Source organism: Phalacrocorax aristotelis, chromosome 11 (assembly GCF_949628215.1).
Source record: "Phalacrocorax aristotelis chromosome 11, bGulAri2.1, whole genome shotgun sequence".
NCBI lineage: Eukaryota > Metazoa > Chordata > Aves > Suliformes > Phalacrocoracidae > Phalacrocorax > Phalacrocorax aristotelis.
Window position 1 is genome coordinate 1,074,598 of NC_134286.1, and position 17,212 is coordinate 1,091,809.

At 48.1% G+C, this 17,212-nt stretch overlaps 1 long non-coding RNA gene across 1 annotated transcript; it reads right to left on the reverse strand.

Moving 5' to 3' along the window:
- Nucleotides 1–8,484: 8,484 nt before the first annotated feature.
- On the reverse strand, nucleotides 8,485–13,212 carry LOC142063136 (uncharacterized). Its single transcript, XR_012662647.1, has 3 exons — nucleotides 12,823–13,212; nucleotides 9,033–10,293; nucleotides 8,485–8,929 (listed from the first exon to the last, which is right to left on the reverse strand). It is a non-coding gene; the product is annotated as an uncharacterized LOC142063136 (long non-coding RNA).
- Between the last annotated feature and the right edge of the window lie 4,000 nt (nucleotides 13,213–17,212).

Genomic DNA, 17,212 nt, shown 5'->3' on the forward strand with positions numbered 1-17,212 from the left:
ACACAGGAGCGGTTGGCTGCTCCCAGCTGTCAGAGGGCTGAGCTGCGGCGAACGTGCCGACAATACTTGACGCTGGAACAAAACAAGCGCTCTCCTCGGCAATCCCTGGGCATCCTTTTTAATTCTACACGTACTGGAAACTCGTATCTTGGCTGGCAGTAGCCCGGATTGCCAAAAACTACATCTCAGCCCATGGAGGTGTCAGAAAAGATATTTCTGAAGTTCTGGACAAGCTCAGTCAGTGAAGGGCAGTTACTAAGAAAAACTGTACAGAAGACTGATTTTGTTGCACACACAGAGGATGCTGCACCACTCAAATACAGCCAAAAGACAAAGCAGAGCATGGGCAGCAGTTTAGGGGACACTTTCCTGTTACTAATGCCTCATAGACATTTATTGAGACTTGAGAGAGGGGAAAGTTATCTGTACAACCAAGACACTTAATTTTCCTGTTCTGTTTCTCTCGTTTTATTTTGGAGAGGATTTTATTTCTCTGCTGTATTTTTTGTGGTCTTTGGGTATGTGTTTAGCTTTCCAATAGATGTGTCCATTAAGAGTTTTTTATAGCCTGAGGTATGACTTTACCACCAAAAAAAACCCCGTTACCCTATTTATTGATTGGCTGATTGCTAAAGGCTGAGCACAATTAATGAGACTTCTCCCCTGTTTAGGACTCATGGATGACTACAGCCATGACTAGGGCAAGGGGAAGTGTTTAAGACATGAAATGCTTTTTCCCCATAAAGAGGTGAAAGTTAAAATAACAGCAGTTAAAGTTAAAGTAAAAGCAGTTAAAGTAACAGCAGAAATTTTTAGCAGTTCAGTTCAATCAGCAACTGCAGCAGGCTTCCATTCCCGGATTATCAAGAAACCCAAATATATATTAGTTTTGGTGTAGTTTTCAAATGCTTCAGTTTTTGTTAAGCAATTCACAGAAAACGAAGACGGCAAGAAAAAAAAAAAGGCTTTTCTGATCGATCTTTGACTGCTTTAATGTGATTTGTTTGCACCTGAGCGGCAGCACTCCCCTGGGGGGCCAGCCCACACCTGCCGCCAGCCCCGCCACGGCTGCCAGCAGCACCACGGCCCGTGGCACAGCGGGGCCACACGGCCACGTGCCAGCACAGGGCTGCGCCCCGTTCTGTCCGCCCTGGCACGACCAACCACAGGAAACATGGATGAAGGCATGGAAGACTGAAGGCTGGATGCACAGCAGAGTTCAGGGTTCCATTTTATCAAACAACTGGGATGCTTGTCCCTGCTGGACTTGACAGGTCGCACTTCCTGGGTCAGTGCTCAGCTCCCAAACTGGGACAAGCAGAACAGGGGCTCTGGAGCTGGGTTTAGAAATGTAAGGAAGTCTGTCCTTGCCAGGGTCCCAGGGATGCGGTATCATGCACGTTCCTGTGCAAGGTCCTGTATTCCTCCCTGCTCCCTGTGCCTCACAAGGCACAGGGCAAGGCACCGCCTCCAGCGGGGATGCTCGCAGGGCTGTGAACGTCTGCTCAGCCCCACCAGCTTGCAGCTGGTGCACCTCTTCCTATTCAGGTGATCACAGCTAAAAATTCATTGATTAGTTCTCTATAGACTGCAGCGTAGCTAATTCTTTTTAAATTATTTTTCATTTCCACATAGGTATGAAGTAGAACAGCCTTCCAAAGGAAGGTCTGCGTTTCAAACACGGCCTTTCCGTGTGGGTGTCTGCTGGAGGCAAGGGCGTTCTCCAGAGAGGGAAGGTACACAGCCCAGGGCACCCTCCGGCTCAGGAGGAGCTTTTCCCACCAAGGAGGAAGGCTTCCCCATTGCTGGGCAAGTAATTTAATTGCACAGTTTCAGTAGAAGCGTAGCTGTGAGGATGACTCCAGTTCTGCCTGTGTGTATCTGGCATGCCTTGTAAGAGCTTGCCTGGCCAAGGCCTCCAGAAGACACTGGTGGGAAGAAGCTCTTTTCTGTGTCCTAGCCAAATTACCAGCTTCCTAAGCATACTGCCTCTTTCCAAAGCATGTGGCTTTCATGGGAAAACAGAGGACACTGGGGTTATTAGGAGCAACTGGAGAAGGACCTTCGATGGCTAAAGCCTTTGGAGGTTGCTCCTGCTGCTGCAATATTCCCTCAAGATGGATGATGAGACATGCATAACGGTGTCAGCCAGTTATGCTCCTGGCCCTTTAAGCCTTGATCTGAAATGTAATACTTCAGGAATATGAAGTTTAGACAATTTTAGTCAGTGAGTCAGTTCCGGATTATCAGCCTACAGCAGGAGGGTAGTGACTCTCCCTCATAAATTAGCAACCAACAAGCTCTTCCCTTTGATGAATGTTATTTTAAAGACTCATCTCACTTATTAGCTCCAAATACACTGCCCATTAATCACTGCAAAGGAACATTGCACCCTCCTCCCACCGATGGCTTTATTTCTGGGGATGGGATGACTAGTTCAGCATCACCAGAAGGGAAAAGAAGAAAGAGAGCAGGAAACAGAAAAGATGGGGTCCCACCAGACGTGGGGAAGTAGGTGCCACTGCAGAAAAGTCACCTGAAGTGATGAGAAGGATGGGAAGTAACTGCAAGGCTTCCAGACCTAAAAATATTGGAAAACAACTAAACCTATGCCTGTCAAAGTTTTGCCTGGCTTGGGAAAAAGGAGTGGGAAAAGCCCTGTGCGAACATGCGAGCAGTTCAGAGCCTGGGTAGGGTCGGCTCTAGTTGCCTCATCTGACAGCATCTTATCAATTGCCACAGACCCTCTAAGTTTTTGTGAGCTATGCGTATTTCCACTGACTGTAGCTGTCTCACCAGGATTTAACTCTTCCACTACTTAAATGAGCTCCTTAGTTTGGCCATGAATCTGTACTTCTGTTGCTCTCCACAGGCTGTGATTTACTGAGGAGAATATCAGTGACAGTAGACGAAGCTGCTCAGAAACAAGTTCCTTGCACATGGTTTGGATTTCATGTCTCAGTTCCTAGAAACCGAGAGAATCTGTGACTGTCCCTAAAGTGAACTTAGTGATACTAGTGAAGAGCCTCTGGGTATGTCTGAGCAGAAAAAAAAAGTCCCAGAAGTATCAGTTCAGTGAATATTTGTTCTGACTCGCAAGGCATCATGGAAGGGTGGTGACTGCAACAGCTGCCAAGATGTGATCCAATCTCCTAAGATCTCAGACCAAATTTATTTGTAGTCTGAGTCCACTAGTTTCTGTGAAGACAAAAGGCTTGCCCTTCACACTCAGTATCGATGAAGGGGATCACATTTCAAATGAGTCTTGTATATTTATGTACATATACATATATGTGTATATGTATACACACACACACACACTTTCAAGGGTGAGGAAGGGGGAACCGCACTCTGACACTGTGGTGCTCGAGACTGGTGCTGCTTCATATTTGATTCAGAGTGCGGTGAGGGATTCACCCCTGGTTTAAAAGGGCTCGTGAAGCAATAGATTTTGCCCAGTCTGGCAGATGCTGGGCCTTTTCAAGAATGACACTACCCAGATGCTCTGCTCCCGTTATGATGTGGTAGCAGAGGAATGCTGATGGCGTGCTCACAGCATCATTTCTATTTATGCCTCACAGGCTTCGTGCCACCCTAGAGCTGGCTCAGCTCAGACAAGCTAAAGCATAAGCTTATTTGGAACAGTGTTTTAAACTCTTAACTCTTCCAGGTGAAATCCATCTTTCCAGAAACTCCTTTTTTCTGCTTTCCCAGGAGTCTCTCTAAATTTCTTGAACCATTCTCCTCTACTGAGACAACTCCTTCCTATACTGGAGTATTGTTTGGAGGTTGGTCCTTTGACAAGATCGGCAAGATTTGAGGGTCACAGCCAGTGCCGGTCTTGCAGACTTGCCCATTGGCTCAGAAGTTTGCGGACCCCACAGGCAACACTGCTCCTGGCACTGCTTGCTGTTGCTTCAAACCATTCACTTTAAATTCTAGTTTGATGATTGGCAAGTCAGTAAAATGCATTGACAAGAGAAAGCAAATCTTCACCTGGCTTATGTTCTACCACTATCAGCAGAGAAAGGATGTCAGTTATAAACCTTACATGACAGTGGGACCGGAAAAGGTCCCAAAGCACGTTAACCAAGGGAATTCCTCTAGCATGCCTTGGTAAAAATGAAGCATCCGAGGCCTGCTGACACTCATGGGAAGGTGAATCCTCTTTCCTGATCCATAGGCCAAGGAAGTTTCACAGGATTTTTAAAGCCCTGATCAGAGCTCATTGAAATTTGTTTCAACAGGCTTTAAAATCAGGTAATAAAAGGTCACGGGTGTCCTCCCATGAACTTCTCTCGGTCTAGCAAAATATTACCTTTAGTTTTACAGTTATTTTTTTTACCATTGTTTCTGCATTTCACCTTCCAGATATTTCTTTTTTCTGTGGCTTAAATTGCATTACCAAGTGCTCCCTGAAGAAGGCAAAGGAGACTATCGCATTGTTATTAGTTTGGCAGGCTCATTAGCAAAGATATTAAGAGCAAGTTTGAATGTTTCAAAATTAATAAAGCCAAACTGTGGTGTATCCAACACCTTTAAAATTGTACAGGCTACAGGAGGAAAATGGGGCAAGCGCCTGCCTGGCGGCAGGGGTGGCCCCAGAGGAAGTGATTTTCCAGGGAAAGAGACCTGCCGAGCGGGACCAAGGTCCATATGAAGCAAAGGGAAGAGTTTCTTTCATCACGGACTTGCTCACTTAATGAGGAAACCTTCGAACTAAGATCGATGAGGTTGGTGACGTAAGCCTACAGGTGGGTCCAAACCGCAGAGACCTGGAAGGAAGCCCGAGCACAGGCAGTCAGAACAGGGACAAGGAGGGAAGTAACGGCTCATTTTTGTTCACCCTCTTTGATGTCTCTGTCTTAATGAAAGAAATACCCAAGTAAGCTCTTTGCCAAGAACAGCAGAGGATTCCTATATAAAAAATTTTCAAGCAGAAAGTCAGTTGTCTGCAATTGGAAAATATTATGAAATAGGAATATTTTTTTTAAGTTGCTGCTGGAAAACATTTTTCACCCAAGATTTTTTTCAGTTTAAGATTGATAGTGCTAGTTGGTATTTTATACTTAAAAAAATAATTGATTTTTCTATGGCAATTGACAGCTCCTTTAGCTGGCCAGGTCTCCTGTGAAACTAATCTTTTTTCATAAAATATGTTGAAAGTCGTGCGTGACTGACAGCTGCCATACTGCCTTCACTTTTATCCCTTTCATCCCCTTCCTTAGCCCGCTGTGGCTCTGAACTGTCCCAGGGATTTCTGAGAAACTGGCAAAAAGCCTCCAGCGGCAGAAGAGCGGCCGCCCGGGACCGTCCCTCTGCCCTGCGCCCCCGCTGCCCGCCACTCTCGCCCCTCCGGCACGCAGTGCCCAGCCAGCCGGGCCCCCAGCAGCACAGGCGGGTCCAGCTGCCGCCCTGCAGAGGCACCGTGGGCAGCAGGGCGCACGGAGCCGTGCCAGCACGGTCGCGAGGGGGATCCCACACTGAGTGCCAGGTGTTTGCTGCGGAGAAAACTCTGGTGGAGCTTTTCGAGCCCGTTGGGACACAGCCAGGGACCCCTCAGGCGCCCCGACCGCTCTCTGCCACCCCCCCCCAGCAGGTTATTACACACCCAGTGGCCTCTGACCTGAGCCGACACACGAAGGCGGCAGTCTGCTGACCGTAGCAGGCTTTCCTTTGGAAAACGCACCTCTGTGGGCTTTCTCCCTGCTGTTGCGTGCTTGCTTGGTTTTAAGGGCAGGTGAAGAATTCACAGAAAAAAATTTATAGTTAGAATTTTTCTTTACCCAGAGTTTATTGGTTTTCACTTAGTATTTCTAGAAAGAGCAGAAACAGTTGCTTGAGAAAACCATGCATGAGTTCAGAAAAAAAGAGGAAGGCCTTCATGGTTCCGATTTGAAGTTATTTATGCTTTTTTTAAAGTTTAACTTTTCTTTCTTTTCAACTTTTTTTTTTAAAAAAAAACCTTTCTCACACAGGGAACAGAAACAGAGCTTTTTGCCTTTTAAACGCCAGATTTAGAAGCGCCCAGCAGTGCGGGGTGGAACGCGCCAGCTGGACGTCACTGACAGCCCCGGTGGAAGAGCGAGGGGGCGACGATGGCATCGCACCAGCGGAGGCGCAGGGCAGGGGACCAGGACAAGCTCCTCCTGCTACCTGACGTGCAGCAAAGCGCCGAGGTCAGGGTTGCACCCCCGGCCCCCAGAGCTGTCCAGAGCCCTGGGCAGGGGGTAGCTCTCCGTTTATGTAGCTGCACAGCACGGATAACCGCACCCCAGCGAGCGCAATGGCTTAGGGTCTCAGGGAAGCAGCGCCCACGAAGAGCCCAACGCAAACTTGGCGAGGCTTTACAGGGAAACAGGAACCTCCTGCTGTGCAGAGCCTGAGCAGACAGGCCAGGCGGGCACCAGGGTGTTTGTCTCTTCAGGTAGACACAAAGGTAACGAGGACAGAGTGTTTTAACAGACAGGCAGACATTTGTTGTCGTAGGAAAGAACCAGATGGTTTAGTCCAGCTAAAAATCTCGGACCACAAAGAAAATTGAACCAACATTTATACACACACACACACACACTAATTACCAGGAATGTTAGCACATCATATGAGTTCCCTAGACTGAAAATACTACACGCTGCATGTTGCTAGGCACCTTGCTTTGGGAACTGCTGCCTGAAAGCCCAGCCAGCTTCAGCAAATTAAAGAAAGGCAAAATCGTATTTAATCACAATGGTGACCAAGTTCACAGTCAGGATCCAAAAGAGCAAAGGCTAAAATATAGACTGAAAAAAATCTTCCAGGAGAGAACAGACATTCTGGGGCAAGATTTGAGTTTTTTTTTTTTCTTGTTCAAAAGAGGAACCACAACCAAAGCAAAATTATCACGTCAACTTCCAGCCCTAGGAGTGAGCCCCAGGGCAGAAGCCAGCTCTTCTCAGCAGAGAGCAAGAAATGAAAGCACACCCCCTAATCCCAAGAAGAGGTCCCCAGAACACATCTGAAACCTGTTCTTGGAGACATGGGGGAACACAACTGGTGTCTGAATTTCTGTCACCCAGTTGTACCTGGGCTTATGCTTCACAGTGCCTGGCTTTCTCTAAACCAAAGATGTTTTCCCAAAATACCTTTTGATACATATCGTGACAATAAGACACAGAGGAATCTGGCTTAGCATCTGTTCTCTTAAGGGAAGCTTATCATCTCTCCTGCAGGGCAGGAGACCAACTCAGGAAATTGGGGAAGATGCATAAAAAAAACCCAAACCCACAAACAGAAGTAGCCACTTTGTGGCAATGAGGTCACCTTCTCCAGGAGCTGGATGCTGTGGGTCTGGGCGCCGTGGGTCTGGCCATCTGCTGCAGCTGGTGGGAGGAAAGCAGGGTGCTGAGCCAAAGGAGCTCTAGGGAGCAGGCTCCTAGAAGTAAGCCCTGGGTGACGAGGTGATGAACTGCAGCTTGCTCGGGGGACACACACAGCCAGCACCACCCCACCTGGCAGGGTCACTGGCTTCAATAAGCTTTGATTTCTTCTATCGCATTACTCAACAGCATCCACAGTCCCTTGTGGGATCCCAGTCATCGGCCAGCAGTTTGTAACCTAAAAGCACGTATAAACTTTGAAAAAAAAGTTCTGGTTTTTTAAAGCAGCAAGCCCTAATTAGCCATCTCATCCACTGTCAGCCATCCTGACAGTAACAGCGCTGTGCATTCCCCGGGCTATGTGTGTGCTTAACCCTGCTAAACCCCAGGAAGGATTGCTGTGCGTTCAGGCAACATATGGAGCACTCTCATCAGCTTCATCTCACACAGGATAAAGATCCCTGGGGGTTACCTCTCACCAGAAGTCCCCTTTAACTCTGGAGTGTGCTGGAGAGAGGAGAAGAGGAGCAATTCTGGGATTTGGGGAAAGTTGTTCCTTCCTACAAAGCCCTGGCTTTAGCCTCAGAGCCCTGAGGCATCTCTCCAAACACAAGGAGTGCAGCCTGGATAAGAGGCTGTGAATAATCTTATTTAGCTGATATTTTTCTGAATTTATCAACTTTTAACTTTTTGATCACCTTCCTGAGTAAGTACAAACACTGTAAATTATAAAACTCTCGAAAGCAGGACCTGGCAACATGCACTAAAGGAGCTGTCAGGAGTGTCATTCCAACTCGAGATGATGGCAGATCCAAAGCATTTTTAATAATTGATGATTGTTATATCTATCTAAAAGGAAAAAGGAGAAAAAAAGTAGAAGCACACAATGAGAATCGTGTGTTTTGCTTTTACAACACACTTTAGATGAAAGCTTTGTAGCTTTTCATACAAAATGAAATGAAGAAAGCTTTTTCTCACTTGTGTTCATGTAACACGAAGGAAGCACTCTACCAAAAGATTAACAGAAAGACCTGATCCCACATCCAGAAACTCAAAAAATACCCTGGAGGCAGATAAAATAGGGTCATATGCTGTAGGCATTAACGCAGCCAATAACTTTTATTCCAGGACCATTGGTATTCAATACACGATGCTCTGTGTGATTGGGCTATAAGATTATCCCCTGTGGGTCTCATTCTCAGGCAGCGAGAGGCAGAGGTGATACTTTGTGAATGCCAGGTTATAGCAGCAGCTGCCGGGAGGCTGGCTGGGTGCTTGGGCGCCTGGTCCCACCGCGCTGGTCTGGGCATGGCTGGCTCAGGCGCATCTCCGGAAAACCTCGCTGGGACCTCTGCTTAGCTGTGGTACAGCAGGCTGCGGTGAAGACTCTGTTAATTCAGCCACACAGCCCAGGAAACATTTTGTTCCTTTCCTGAAAGCTGTGGAAACAGGTGACGACCTATAGTAATGTATTCATGGTCTGATTCTGCCACCTTGCCATACGCACCGAGCCATGCCTTGCTCCCCATACAGGGCACTTGTGTGGAGTGAGTGGTTGACTCTGACCCTTGTCGCTATTAGGTAGAAGAAGAGAAAGAAAGGTTAATGGCAAGAAATAGCAGTATTCATCACTTAAAGCATTCACAAAACTTCTGCAAATATTAAGTAGTTACTCACAATATTGAAGGTGAGCAGTATTGTGAGGTAGGGGTTTGAGCTCTAGCCTACTCCTTCAGAAAAGCTTTACCAGGACATCCATTCAAATTATTTAAGTCTTCAGCTTTCAGATGCTAAAACGGGTGAGAAGATGGGATTTTGATCAATGTGATAAGGGAAACCAGCAAGGTGAGGAAGCGAGCGAAGTCTTGGCGTGGGAGCCCACACAGCTTCCCTTGTGGTGTGCCACAGGGCTGAGCCCCGCTCCCGGCAGCCGCTGGGCCCCGTCCTTCCCCGGCGCCCCCGTTTCCCTCTCTACTGCGACCTGTGCAGAGACTTGCCTTCAGCTCCTTCCCCCATCTCATGCTCACGCTTTTTTCCCAAATAAATCCGAGCGAGCCACGCTACAATGAGCAGAAAGGACCCGTGACCACTTTTACTTGTTACATGTCTTTTGGAATTGACACTCTTGAAAAGCTCCTTGGTCTGGTTCTTCTTCAAACGGGGCTTTGCCTGGGGCTGTGCGGGGCTCTGATACTGTGTCTGAGGGGCTCCCTAATAAGCTGATCGTAAAAAAGATCCCAAAGCTCGGGAGGATTCAGGACTTTGCCAGGTTTTGTTTCCAGCTGTGAGGTGAGGTGGTTGCACTAGCTGCACCCCACTGCTCACCCTGGGGGAGCAGTTTTCCAGAAACGTGCTGGGCGATGAGCTGAGGGAAGTGCAATACCAGCCTGGAGGCATCAGGCCGTCCCCCTCCACGTCCAGGTTTAGCACCACTGAACCACATCCCCTGTTCTCGAGGCAGGGTTAAGGTAAATGACCCCTGTGCCAGGAGCGCGCAGAACAGCGGAGACGTGCGCGCGAGTCTGTCAGAGGCACTGAAAGTCCCCCCGTGGACCCCGGCTGTTTTTCCGTCAGGCTTGCTGCACTGACAGGAGAAGTTTTCTTTGTCTTCTCAAGATGTTTCTGAATGAAGCAGCCCGTGCGGGGTGCCTCACCAAAGCTGCTGCAGGCCCCTGGGGCCAGGCTGACCCCACCACAACAGCAGTCCCACTGCCAGCTGCCTTTGTGCCACAGCAGGCAAGTCTCACTGCCTTCGCTTTTCCTCCTCTTCACTGGCGTTAACAGTGTGACTCAGCCACCCTGAGTGCTGGGAGGAAAGCTGGAACGTGGCACACAAGCCTCTTTCTCCTGTGGTCCCAGACAGCCACACGCCCTTTCCCTTCATCCTGGTCCTCCTGAATTAGTCCAACCTCTGTATCTCAGCATCGTTCCTTCACTCCTGTGACAAAGAGGGACATTACTCTACTTTTCTATTCCTCCACTGACTTTTTAAAGTTGTCACTTTATACATTATTCTCACAAGACTAAGCCAACACCTTCTTTTCTGATACTTTCTGCATAGCACTATGATCTTAGCATCCTTTCTTCTGTCGGCTCATGGAAACAAACCTTGCATACCTTGCTCTTTCCATATAAAAATTGCTGAGTCTTGTGATTTCAAGACTAATGTAGAGGACTCAGGAACAAGTGGACGAAAGACAGGATGCCCACCCATGAGAAGAAATTGAGAAAAAAGATGGCATGTTGTTCAAAACAGCCTTTAGAGCGGCGTTGAAACTCTGGAAGACGTGTTAATGACAGGGAAAAATATCTGTGGGATTAATCTGTTTTAACTTCCCCAGGGCAAGAGTTTTCCAGTCGTGGGCTTCTGTGTATATTTAGGTGCACTATTACTACTAACAAGTCATAAGCTGGAGAAGAGAGACGTTATGTCAGAGGACAAAAACTGACACCCTCAACATTTGGTTCAACTTCACCGGAAATTTGTCACCTACCTTGTCTTTTTTGGAAGAGTCCAAAGTTTTAAGTTCAGTGTATCAGTGGTATTTGGCTACTCTCTGCTTTGGCTGACCGTTGCAATTTAGCCGTCAAGGCCTATTTTTAGTCATATGAATGACGAAGGACTTTTGGAGTGGATCCTGAAACGTCCTGAGACTCAACAAGAATGTGATAGTGGCACTCAGCGGAGCTTGCTTGCAAGTACTTTGTTTGTTCATTCGCACAGTGCCTTTTTATCCCAGTGTTTGTGGTGAGTCACATTTCCTCTGCCCACGGTTTCCTTGTAAAAAGTAGCATAATAATGAGGTACTCTTTTGCTAACTTAGTATGCAGCGTAGGTCCAGGAAGTTAAGCTTTTCTATTGATTGTTTTCTATGGTTGTGAGTACAAAAGCCCCTGCCAAAGTCCTCTCTGCCAGGCTGGCTGGTTCAGATCTGTCAGTGAAGTGCTTTGAACATAATTGCTCCACTTCCTTTGCTGATCTCTGCTATCACTTCTGGGAACTCAGGCTCGGTGTAGTTATCCAGCTGGGCTGCATTAGGAACTCGAGGTCAGGCTACCTTATCTTATTTATTTTAATGTGTTCTTTTAACTTAGATACAGAACTCCTCAGATGTGTATTATGTCTGAGGCCCAAGCGATCTCTGCCAAGGCGGTAGGCAAAGCTCCAGAATTACAGCACTGGCGTTAGCAACGAGTGGTTTAAACTGAGGCACACCCCTGAAAAAGGATGGTTGTATGGCTTATCGGGACCTTGGGTTTCTTGAATTGCAGGTGAGCTTTCAGGGACATGCACGCACATGCACAAGCAATGTCTTACCGTATATTGATAATCTCATCTCCTATCACAGATGGCTAAAATGTTCCAAATAGGTGCCCAAGTTCGTATTGTATTTCTCAAGTCTCAAGTTATATTTTGATATGATTTTGCAAATTCTCTGAGAAATCATTCTTCACTCATACTGCTACAGCACGACTGAAAACCAGCGTTTTTATAAAAGGGCTGTGTATGATAGCCTTTATCCTACTTTCCATTGCCAAAGCAGCTTGAAAACAAATATTGTTGCCCAGCTTGGGTCACAATTTGGAGGACAATACAACATCCCTTGCTGGCTATTTCTGCTCCCGTACCAGACACCTTGGGGGAAGGCAGCGAGGGGACCACTTCTGGCTGGGGTAGCACCAAGTCAACTACTTGAACATCTTATTGGTCCCATAACCTGCTGCCATGTGGATGATGTAATGCTTGACATTTATTTTGACTGATTTTGCGGTGTTGTTTCAGTCTTGCCCGTGTCTAATCTCAGCCAGTGATGGCTCCTCAAATGCCGTTTCAATCAGGCTCTAGGCAGTACTTTCAGTACCCCTTGGTGAGTCACGAGGCAGAGCTGTAGCGACAGGTTATTTTAAAGCATCCTGCATCTGTCTGGCCTTCCGACAAGGTAGGCAGGTTTCAGCGCCGCTTTTTCATCCGGCGTGTTGATAACTCTTCCACCAGACCCTTTGGAGTGGCCGCCGTGAGGGGGCAGGGGGCACCAGGCCCGCTGACCACCTCCCCTGGGACGAGCGTGCCCAGCAGCGAGCGGGCATCCCTGGCCCTGTGGGCCGTGCTCAGCAGAGCTCCAGGAAGGCAGTGCCTGGCCCCGGATAGAGTTGCTAATCTCTGATAGCTTTTCTCATTTTTGTGCCTCTTTACTCTCTCCTTGCTCTTTCGTCTCTTGCAGAACAGGAGGAAAGGCAACCAGTAATACGTGCTGGTGAAGAAAAATACGGTCAAAGTGCAGCTCCCACAACAACACACCTGTGAAAGCAACACACTGGAACAGAGACCAGACAGCCTGTAGTTTAATATTATCCTGTGGCAGGATCAGAGCTAATTCTAAACTTGTTGATAAAGTTACCAGAAATCTGCCCCTCGTACTGTGGAAATCCAGACAAGCTATTTTCCCCGGATGTATTTATCCTTTACCTGAGGAAACTCTTCTCATGCACCCTCCTTGTTTCTTCTTGCCAGGTGTCCCAGCGCCCCCAGCTCTGCCAGCCGTGGGCTGCACTTGCACAACTCAGAATTTCTTCCAGCTGATGCCGGTGGCAGGCAAGGCAGGAGTTGGGGCCCTCACGCTGTTGTGGTGCTTACGGCGCGGGCACCGTGAGCCCCCAGACCTAGGGCCCTGCTGGAGCCAGTGCCCACCCATTCGACGTCTGGGGGGAGGGAGCAGTGGAGAGCAAGTGCTGAGGGTTGGGTCCTCGCCTCCCTGTCTCCAAGAGCACATATTCCAGGCGTTGCTCTTCCGTCTAAAAAACCGTCTTCCAGCCTAGCCCATAGCTGTGGCTCAGTGACCGCAGGTGCCGGGAGGTGGGAGAGGTGCAGGTTGCGAAAGCCACCCCCAGCCAGGCAAAGAACAGCCAAGGCCCCCCCAACGCAGGGAGTGCAGGCAGGGACCGCGACGCCCCGTCCTGCCGGCAGCCGCTCGCACTCGCCCCGTGAGGGCTGCCACGGCTGGGCACGGCTCCCCTTGCTTCTGGAGGAGTGGGAAATGGCTTTTGTTACAAAAGGCTTGGACCTGAGCAGGAAGCTACAGGAGTAACAACAATCTTGGATGCTTTTTCATTAACAGTGAGTTCTCAAAGCCACTTTGATATGATCCTCGGAGCATTTTTCCTCCCTTTTGGACTCTGTTCACTTTAAACACAAATATGATTTCGTGGAACATTTTTTTTACCGTCTTGCCTCTGACACCTTTTGTTTTTTCTCGTTGCCACAGTGCTCTGACACACGCAACAGAACAGCGGGTGGGTGCCGCAGGCAAAGCCAGGCAGCAAGAGGGACCCTCGCTCTTCCCTGCTGAGCCGTTCACAGCCCCGGGACGCTCCAGGGAGTTCTCTCCACCCTAAAAACAAATAGAACATTTGGACCAAGTTGAAAAGTTAGAATGTAACACAAACGGTTGTCTGAAGGAGGGATAATGGAAAAAAAAGAAAGCAGCTTCTTTCTGTCTCAACATGCTGCAAGAAAACTTTATTAATACGGTCCTTTACTAGGAGTACCCTAGTAGATGTACAGGAGCATTACTGGGAACATCCTGAAACTCATTATTCTGTCCAAAGATGCTGGCTGTTGTGCTTCTCGGTGGCTCTGATTCAGAACCCATCATTAATTGTCAGTATCTCAGCTCTGGGTTTCATGGAAGCTCTTATGCAGATGAGACCTGCTATATTTTCACGCTTATTTAATGCAAAACTTCCATTAGGAAATAAGGTGCTAAGTGAGATTTGAATCAGCAGGGCAAAGCCTACGGAAGTTACTTCCAAGCCACGGCAGGCCGGTCAGAAACGTCCGAACTGGCAGTGACCGGGGCCATCAGTTTGCCTCACTTGAAAAATCCATTCCACACCTCATTGAAATACTCTGGAATAAAGCAAACCACAGAGAAACCGCTGCATTTCAGCAAATGGACAGAGGTGAAACAGTGAAGTGCCGTTGTAGAAGCAAAACAAATGAGCAGTGTTGGTAATGCTGATCTTATAAGGAATTACAAGACCTTCCATAACGTCAGGACCTCAGTGTGGCACATTCCAGCTGAAAAACAGACTCCAGTCTTCCAGGCCTTTGGATTTATGGTGGGGGAGAGATGAGACGTGACATAGCACGTGTTGTGTGCCACCCTCCAGGCCCTCAGGCCTTCGAGGGTTGCCAGCAGCCCGGTCCCCTCCTGGCTGTCCATCGTGCCTCCCCTTGCAGCGTCTCTGCTTCCGCAGACATGCTCTCACATCTTCCTTCGCAGAGGCGCACGCAGGAACGGTACCTTGCCGATGAACAGCCTGTGGGATTTTAAGCCATCAATGGGACAGCCTTACACCGGATTTCTGAGAGATGAATGTCAATACAAACCCCATCTACTCTTGTCCACTTCTTGTCAGAATATTAAAAATGAAGATGAATAGGGACAGTTTAAGGGTCAGCGCAGATGCACCAGATGAGGATTTTCTACTTGATAAAATAGAGATTTTTTTTCTCTTAAAAAAAAAAAAAGAATTACTTTCATTTTGCCATGTAAAATATTGGGTCCACCCCTCCTCACCTTATCAGACACCAGTCTCTGTGCAGATAATGGCATCATGAGAACGCCTCTCTTGCAAAGAAAAAATCATCAACAAGGTCCAAATCTGGAATCTGAGTCGGTGATCAAAAATTCAAAAAATGGACAAAGCTGCAGTAGAAGTAAAGTCGCTATTAGTTTTGCCAGCGTCATCATCACACGATTAGCTAATAATTACACCACTGGCAAGTTTATCTCCTGCACAATGAGCACGGGATTATTTAGTAATAGCAATAATCCTAAACTGAGTCTAAATTTAGGTTACCAATCTGACATGTTGACAGTAATGGCTTTGGGAGGTGGAGAGCCTTACAAGTGAATCCTCAGATTTCTTCTTGTCACAGTTAAAGGCAAAATGAGGGTGACCCTCCATGGATGGAAATATTTCCCCATTCCTCTTGCTTACAGATACCTCTCGCTTTCTACCTCTCCCTGTTTTTCAAAATAAAGGCATTTGGCCCTGATTAAGAGAGAGCCATAATGCTTTGCGCTTTAATGGTGCTGTGAAGTGAACCCAGTGAAGTGGTACAGTTCTAATAGCTCAGGATGTGACTAATTCCCCCTAGCCCGTGGCATTGCATCCTGCACCGGGAGAATGTGAGGACACCTACGCCGCCTTTCTCTCCACGGTGGGGGCAAGTCACAGAGCACACACGCTGCCTCCTGTGCCAGATGCTCGATGCAGACCTGCCTGAAATCAGCAAGGGCTTTTCCATTGAATTTAAGGACCTTTGAGTCGGGTTACGGAGGAAGGAAATGAAACAGCTTTTGTTGCTTTTAGCTTTTGCTAAAGGAGGAAAACACATCCCTGTAAAGCAGCGTCATTTTTAGACCTCTGGGGCTTTTTACAAGTAGTATATAGAAAAGAAATCAGGTTGCTGCTGCAGGATTATGTGATATGGCACAGACTATTCGCACAAAAAAAAGACAGTTCCGTATTAAAAGAAGTTATTTGGTGCCAAACTTGCTTTACCTGTTTCTCAGAATGACGGGTGTTTCTGTTGTGCCGCAAGACAACACCATTCTTCACTGAGCTTTCCAACAGAGGGGAAAAAAAAATATTTTCACACAACCTCTCTTACAGAGGTCTTGCTCTGGTTTCACAGCACATTTCACACCATCATATGCTATTAAACCTCTGTCAGATGCTATGAGCCACCGAGGCAAACCCAGGCACGCAGGTCGGTATCCAGGATGGCAGCCGCTGCTTTCAGGGTAAAACAAAGACAAGGGCTGCCTTCCCTGCTGCACCAGCTCAGCCTGAGTGGCGGGGGGGAGGTGTTGGAAAGCTGGCGTCCTTGTTCCCTGCCCAGCCCTGGCTGGAGCGTGGGCAGCCTGGGCTGCAGGACGCCGGCACTGGGCGCCCGCACCGTGCTCACGCTCAGCTCCTTGTACAGCCGGCACCCTCTGCGCTGGGAGGCGTGGGGTGCAGCAGGGGGCCAGCTGTGCTGCTCTCTGTCTCCTGGGCAACTCCCCCTGCTTGTACAGCATTCCGTCCTTCTGAAAGGGTTTTGCACCGATGTCATACGGAAGGGGACTGACCTTTATGCTGCCCGAACCACCTTCTGGGACAGACTGGACAGAATGCCTTGGCTGTGGTACTGTGGGGTGCTTACCCCCATTGTCTAGTGCTTATATTCACCTCACTGTATTCAGTGACTTAAAATATTTACACAAACATCGGACCCTTCTCCAGAACGGGGAGTCTTCTGACCCTTCTGGAGCTGCATCCAGCTGATCAGAGCTGGTTAAATGATTTGCAGCTGCAAAGGTCCTTACTCCGTTTGCAAAGTTTCTTCAAAAGGAGAGATATAAGAAATGGCTACCCAGAAATGACAATAAAATGTTATTTTCTTTTGGTATGGTTGCCTATTTTTAACACTTTGAACACTGAAGGGTTGTTCAAATGTAGATGTAGGGCGCTATATATTTGGCATATTGCTTTTTGTTATCCGTAGGTGCGGACCTGGGAACGGGTGTAGCAACTTCAGTAACCAGGTTACCTGCCTCAGACCTTGGTGCCGTGCTTCCAGCTTTGCCCGATCACACTGCAGTGTTGCTACCAAGCAGTTACTCCCCCCAAAATAGACTTCATTAACCAGTTTCAAAGAGTGACAGAGATGTAACAGCCTCAGCGGTGCACGTTTCCTACCCTATTTGCTTGGTGGCAGGTGAGGGAGAGCGTGAGGTCCCCAGCGAGGGGAGGGGGACCCATGAGAGGGCTGAGGATCCTGGCGGGAGCGCTTGGGAGGAATGCAC